The sequence below is a fragment of the Apodemus sylvaticus genome, chromosome 3, assembly GCF_947179515.1.
Source record: "Apodemus sylvaticus chromosome 3, mApoSyl1.1, whole genome shotgun sequence".
Lineage (NCBI taxonomy): Eukaryota > Metazoa > Chordata > Mammalia > Rodentia > Muridae > Apodemus > Apodemus sylvaticus.
The window spans coordinates 37,762,148-37,769,704 of NC_067474.1; the positions used below are offsets into that span (position 1 = coordinate 37,762,148).

Consider the following 7,557-nt stretch of genomic DNA (forward strand, 5'->3'; position numbering starts at 1 on the left):
AGCTCCTGCATACATGCATGTACACTTACACCCATAGACATACAAGTGAATATAACTTAGACACCTATAAAGCCTCAGTCAACTCTCTTATTTCACATCTGCAGTCTTTACTACAGGAGAGTGCTCCGAGTGGTCGTTGGGGTCGCCAGACCCAGACACACCCAGTGGGAACAAAAAAAAAAGGCTTCTGGAAAGTTCCAAGGTCCTGGGATCTGAGACTGTGAATTCCAGAAAGCTGAAGCTAGAAAAGTTTGTAGAAGAAGGTGGGACAGCCGTGGGGAGCTGAGACAACTGAAAACGAGGGGCTGTGATGGGCCAAGAGGGTAGTGAGCTGTGGGCCTTAGAGAATTCCAGAAAGCTTCTAAGCCTTTCCAGCTCCAGCTGCCAAGCTCAGAACCGAAACACTAAGAACTGGGGTATGAGTACCCCAAACCCAGAGCTTTAACACTAAGAAATGAGGGTATGAACACCCTAATCCCAGAGCTGAAACACTGAGAACTACGCTGTTGATCCCAAAGGTGCTGCCTTCTGCCTATTCACGACTTCCTTCTGTAGAGTGGGAAATCCCTCAGCTGACGGTGCGACTGTGTCCTATGAATAACTTGCTTCACAAAGGGCATGAGTGGAAGAGATCTGAGACTGGTCGGGTGCTAAGAACAAGTGACTGTTCAGTCCTTGGCCTTAAATGAGGTACTCATACATTCCCTTCTCTGAGGTCCAGGGAACATCAAGGATGAGAGACTTGGGAGATTTTAAGAGCCACATGATGGAGAGAATAGATATGAAAATTTGTCTGTGATCATGTCACGGCTTTGGCACTCATGAGCTCACACACAAGAGGTTGACTCGATAGGGTCTGACCCAGACTGAGGCCCTAAACATTCAGTCACAGATATGGGAACAGGCTATGGGGTTCCATCCTGCTCAGGAGAGATATTGGCAATCAAGGCATGCTGGGTAAGAAATCTTTGTCTTAAGTGATGTAGCGACTGATAAGATACCCTGTTCCTATAGATAGCTTCATACTGATGCCCACTAGGGCAGGACTAAATAAAACTGGTAGGTCAGAAATCAAAAGTAAAATAAAAAGACACAAAACTGGGATGGGGACACGGGAGGAAGATAAGAAGATGGGGAGGAGGAGGGTAAGCAGAATGTGTTATATACTTAGATGGAATTGTCACGGAATGACAATGGCCAAGTATCAACTGTCCTGCCAAAGGCTGAAAAGATAAAACAAAGAAAAAGCACAATGAATACTGAAGAAGAGAAGGAAAGAGACAGAAAGGATAAATGGAGAGAAGAAAGGAAGGAAGGACAGGAAGATTAGTCGTTAGTTAGCTAGTTGCGGATGGTTTTAAAAACCTCTAAAAGAACCTTCCTATCCTGTTCTCATCTTGCTGCTGCAGCCTTCAGGCATATATTTCATCCTCTCATCTGAAACCGGCCCAGAACAAAATAAAATAATAATAATAATAATAATAATAATAAAACCTTAATTATCTTTTTCTTTCTCAGTACCTACATTGGAACCATCAAAAACAATTTATTACAGTAAACAGCAGCCATGAGGGAATTCGTGCATATCCAGGCCGAACAGTGTGGCAAACAGATTGGGGCTAAATTCTAGAAGGTGATAAGCAATGATGCGACATCGACCCCACCAGTACCTACCACGGGGAGAGCAACCTGCAGCTGGACCAAATCTCTGTGTACTACAATGAAGCCACAGGTGGCAACTATGTCTGTCCCTCGAGCTTTCTTGATGGATCTAGAACCCGGGACTGTGGGCTCTGTTCGCTCAGGTCCTTCTGGCCAAATCTTCAGACCGGACAACTTTGTTTTTGGTCAGTATGGATCACTACACGGAAGGGGCTGAGCTGATTGACTGTCTTAGATGTGGTTCGGAAGGAGGCAGAGAGCTGTGACTGCCTGCAAGGCTTTCAGCTGACCCATGGTTGGCAGCGCGGGCTCTGGCATGGGCAACCTGCTCATCAACAAGATCCAAGAAGAATATCCTGACTGCATCATGATTACCTTCAGGTGGTGCCCTTACTCTAAGTGTCTGACACAGTGGTTGAGCCCTACAACGCCACCCTATCTGTCCATCAGTTGGTGGAGAACATGGTTGAGACCTACTACATTGACAACGAGGCCCTCAACGACATCTGCTTCTGTACTCTCAAGCTTACCACACCAACCTAGGGAGACCTGAACCATCCCATCTCAGCCATCATGAGTGGGGTCGCCACCTGCCTCCATTTCTCAGGCCACCTTAACGCTGACCTTCGAAAGCTGGCTGTCAACATGGTGCTGTTCCCACGTCTCCATTTCTTTATGCCTGGCTTCGCCCCTCTCACCAGCCACAGAAGCCAGAAGTACGGGGACCTCACTAAACCTGAGCTTACCCAGCAGGTCTTTGACGCCAAGAACCTGATGGCCACCTATAACCCTTGCCACAGCCGGTACCTCACAGTAGCGACCCTCTTCTGTGGACGGATGTCCATGAAGGAGGTGGATGAGCAGATGCTCAATGTGCAGAATAAAAATAGCAGCTACTTGGTGGAAGGGATCCCCAACAATGTCAAGACATCTAGCTGTCTGTGACGCCCCACCATGTGGCCTCAAGATGGCAGTCATCTTCACTGGAAACAGCATGGCCATCCAGGAGCAAGTCAAGCGCATCTCGGAACAGTTTACAGCAAGGTTCCACCGGAAGGCTTTCCTCCGCTGGTACACAGGCATGGACAAGGTGGAGTTCGCCGAAGCCGAGAGCAATGTGAATGACCTTGTCTCTGAGTATCAACAGGACCAGAATGACACCGTAGAAGAGGAAGAGGATTTCAGAGAGGAAGCAGAAGAGGCCTAAGGCAGAGACCCCTGTATCACTTCAGTCTGCTTAGCTCCCTCTTTCTCCAGCTGCCCTGTGTCCTCCTCCCATTTCTTTCTGATGCCTCTGTCCTGTTTTTATTTCATTTCCTTTTCTCATTGGGGGGGTAAATAGTGCCTGGCACATAGCAGGCACTGAATAAATATTTGTATGTGGGGGCAAAAAAAACCTCAAAAGTAGCAAGTCTGAGCCGGGCGGTGGTGGCAGCTTTAATCCCAGCACTTGGGAGGCAGAGGCAGAGACAGGAGGATTTCTGAGTTTGAGACCAGCCTGGTCTATAAAGTGAGTTCCAGGACAGCCAGGGCTACACAGAAAAACCCTATCTTGAAAAAACCAGAAAGAAAGAAAGAAAGAAAGAAAGAAAGAAAGAAAGAAAGAAAGAAAGAGAGAGAGAGAGAGAGAGAGAGAGAGAGAGAGAGAGAGAGAGAGAGAGAGAGAGAGAGAGAGAGAGAGAGAGGGAGAGAGGGAGGGAGGGAGGGAGGGGAGGGAGGGAGGGAGGGAGGGAGGAAGGAAGGAAGGAAGGAAGGAAGGAAAAGAAAAAAAGAAAGGAAAAGAAAAGAAAAGAAAAGTAGCAAGGGAAAGTCAAGTGAAGAAGGCAAGCAATTTGACCCAATGGTGTGCTTAAAGTAGAACGTATATAAATTCCTTGTTTTCCTATTCCCACTCGAATAGAAGTTTCAAGACAGGGCACCTTTCCTTGTTTCTCTGTTTCCAGGAAGGAGTCTAAAATAGTGTCAGGCCTTCTGAACAGGTGTTGGCTGAATTCTATCTAAAACTTTTATCAAACCAGAAAAGCAAAACGTAGATATGATGAAATGGAGCAAGAGCTGAATTTCAATGATCTTTACAGGATGGTTCTTAATGAGTGACACTCTAGTAGCTTCTTCTTACTGCCACACACAAAATAGCAAATAAAACTTACTGGCAGGTGGATTTGATCTTGAAATGAGCAAGATAGCAAGATAGCAAGATAGCAATCTCAAAAGAAGCAAAAGACACAAGAAAAGGCTGCTATGCACAAGTGGTGAGCACACTCTTCCTCATTCAGAACGATAACAACCAATAAACTCAAACTAAAAAGTTTTAAGGTGGGTGTTGGATAGAACATTGAACTTCAAAATGTTGCTTTTATTTTCTTGCTTTTTCTTACTTTCCTTTTCTTGAGATATTTTCATGTGCCTAGACTAGTTTCCAACTACTGACTCTAAGTTGGCCTTGGACTTTTTTAAATATTTTCTTCATTTATATTTCAAATGTTATCCCCCTTTCCTGGTTTCCCCTCTGAAAACTCCCCATCCTATCCCCCCTCCCCATGCTCACCAACCCTCCCTCTCCTGCTTCCCTGTCCTGGCATTCCCCTACACTGAGGCATCAAGCCTTCAAAGAACCAAGAGCCTCTCCTCTCATTAATGTCCAACAAGCCCATCCTCTGCTACATGTGCAGTTGGAGCCATGGGTCCCTCCATGTGTGCTCTTTGGTTGGTGGTTTAGTCCCTGGGAGCTCTGGGGGTGTTGGGTAGTTCATATTGTTGTTCCTATGTGGCTGCAACCCCCTTCAGCTCCTTGGGTCCTTTCTCTAGCTTCTCCATTGGTGACCCAGTGCTCAGTCCATTGGTTAGCTCTGAGAATCTACTTCTGTATTTGTCAGGCACTGGGGCCTTGGACTTTTAAGCCTTTGCCTCTAGCTCACAACTATGAAGTGCTTTTAAATTTCAAATTCAAAGAGTATTTGTTTGTTTGTTTTTAGCCAGTACAGATTTTAAAATCCTCTCACCTGAACCAAAATGCTCTATTGAGCAATGCAAATATGTCAAACTAAAATCTGAAGTAAATATAATTTTTAAAAATAACCTTGATGTGAAAAGTTATTTTGTGCACTTCAGTGCCAATTTTATTCATATAGTCTATTTCACCAGCATATAACAAAGTTTTAATGAACAAAAGAGGAAAATTCTATTATACCCATGGAAATGTATGAATACATCTGCTTACAATATTTCTAAGCCCTTCCTCAGAGCTTCTAATACCTAATTTGGAAGGAAATCAACCATTTTACAAAAAGTTTTACTTACAATTCCAATAGTTCACTGCATAAGTACCAAAATTTAGGAATGCACCTCAGTGTTGATGTCTTTATTCTAGATCAAAAGAAGTCAAAATAATCTCAGAGAACTATTATTTAAAATATCTCTTGTCTAATACTACCTCATAACTCATAACTTTTATTTAAATATTATTAGATAGCATTAGTTTATATGATAACATTTAACCAAAATGAACATGAAAGCTTTAACACTCTAGTGTAACCACAGCAAAACTTATCATGATGCCCTTGGACTTAGAAACACATCTAACAGTGTCAACAATCTGTTCAGAAAAGCTTCTGCCTGGATTTTTTGCAAACCAGCTACAGAGCCAGGAACAGGTTAATGAAATGCCTGCGTTCAGTGAAAACCAAATTAGAAGTGGTAATTCAGGCACTAAGCTTCCAAAGGTCTGTAGGAAAATAGGAAAAATGAAGCTAATCTTATTTCATTTCACTTAACATACGCAAAATGTCACCCCATAAATGCTATTTTGTTTCCATAAAGAAATTGTATTAGAACTATTGTTTATTAAAAGTTCCACTGCTATATGGATAACTTTAAAAAATTTCCTAACCCTGTGCTATGTAAAAATATTCAGCAATTTTACATTCATGGCCTGAAATTTTAACTTAAATTCCCTTCATTTCCTCACAAATCAGGTTGGTGTGCTATGTAAAGGGAACATGTAAATATCAGACCCTTGAACTTTTATACAAGAACTTCCGTTAAAAATAATGCAGCAAACCGCAAGCAATTCTAAAAGTGAACCTACAGAGATCAGGCTTACAGTTAAGAGCATTTTGTTTTCAGAATTTCTTTAATAGTTCAAACACTAGCTCAGATGTTTAGCCTTGCAGATTAATAATGAACTGTGAAATTTTAAACTCCCCTTCTAAAATTAGTCTGGACCTGTATATGAAAGAGCCTACATTTCAGTATATGCTAAGAAAATAAAATATATTACTTATAATTCTAAATGTACAACCAGACACATGAAGATTCTTAGCTAAAAACATGAATTCTGATAAAAAAGACGAATAAAAATTCTGCAATATTTAACTTAGTATGAAGAAAAATACAAAGTATTAGAAAATCAAGCCAATTATCTAAATGACCAATTCTGATTCTACAGAAATATAATCCCTGCATTATTTAAAATATGTTATCATCTGATATAGAGTCAACACTCTCCCTAAAAATATGTTCTTTTCCTTTTTGAGTAGAATACTGGGTTAAATCCATAAAGTCTGTGCAGCATTGCCATTCCTTTTTATTTTAAGTGTTAATATATAAGAAAGTGTACTGTGCCTGTCATCCTTTAATCCACTTCGCTCGTGGGACCTGTTTGCTGAGACCTGGAGTGGTGAGGCACACGTATCATTTCCATGCCTCTTAAAGGCTTCAAATAGCAGCAACTCAGATGTAAATGTGCTTCTTGAACAATATCTTGCAAATGTGTCTTTTTGTCTCGGCATGGTGAGGTAGAAGTGTTTCAATCCTCTAAAAAGCTACAAGTGAGATTTATCTCCATTGTGACAGATTTCCTGCCAACCTTCACACAGAGATTCAGATTTTTATCATGGAGACTGTAGAACATTTTAATGGTGGTGAATTTAATGTTAACGGGGCCTGAGAACTCAGCGACAGGCAATGGTTACATTGGGGTGGGGAAACCTGCCATTTGCCCTGGTTGTTCTTATTTTGTTGATACTAGAGATTTGAGAGCAAGCTAAGCAAGTTCTCTACCACTGAGCTACATTCCCAGCCCTTGTCTTTGTTTTTGTATTAGCTAAGCATGCTGCTTGAAGCCTGAGGTGTTTATTTTTAAAAATGGAAGCTAGAGGTGTGGATCACTGAAGGCATAGCTCGCATAAATAACCATTTTAGAAATTATCATCTTCCAACTGTACAGCTAAGCCCCTCAGATTAATAAGCAAATGCCTATGATGCAAATCGTCATGCACAGCCGCAGTTACGGTCCCCTCAGGCAGGTGCACTGTAGCAGACACTGAGCTGCTATAAAGGGCTATTGAGTTTCCAGAATCTCTAGCTCAAATTCTAAAGTGAAGCCAAAGATCATCTACCTGCACGTATAAACCTAACTCAAATTCTAAGAAAGAGTTCGAGGTCACTTCTACCTGTAAGCCATCATTTGAAGTGGATTTCTCAGCTTTGAAAAGGAAACAGACTTTGAAATACTGTTTTCGCTTGCATCATTTCAAACCATGGTCATGCTAGGTTTGAGAAGTGAAAAGCCACAGTAAAGAATGAAATGCCTGACTCACCTGACTTTCTTTGCCTCTAGTATTTGATCTTTGAACCTCTCAGAAATTGATTTTGAAGAAAAAAAAATAGCAGTGTAATTCTGCAGTCTTTCTTGTACAGTCAACTTTTTAAATTCGGTTTTCTGAATGATCAATCTGGTTATAATTTCTATTCCTAACATGATTGACATACTTAAAGCTATCGTCACTAATATACATCACGAGAATAATCTCCATTATTCAAAACTGGCACAAACTGATTTTTGTAAAACATGTAAAGCCTCCACTTTTATAATCGAGTTATAAGCAATATACA

At 41.5% G+C, this 7,557-nt stretch overlaps 1 pseudogene; it reads left to right on the forward strand.

The window, feature by feature from the left end:
* The first annotated feature begins 1,567 nt into the window (after positions 1 to 1,567).
* Positions 1,568 to 2,869, forward strand: LOC127680594 (tubulin beta chain-like; annotated as a pseudogene).
* The last annotated feature ends 4,688 nt before the right edge of the window (positions 2,870 to 7,557 follow it).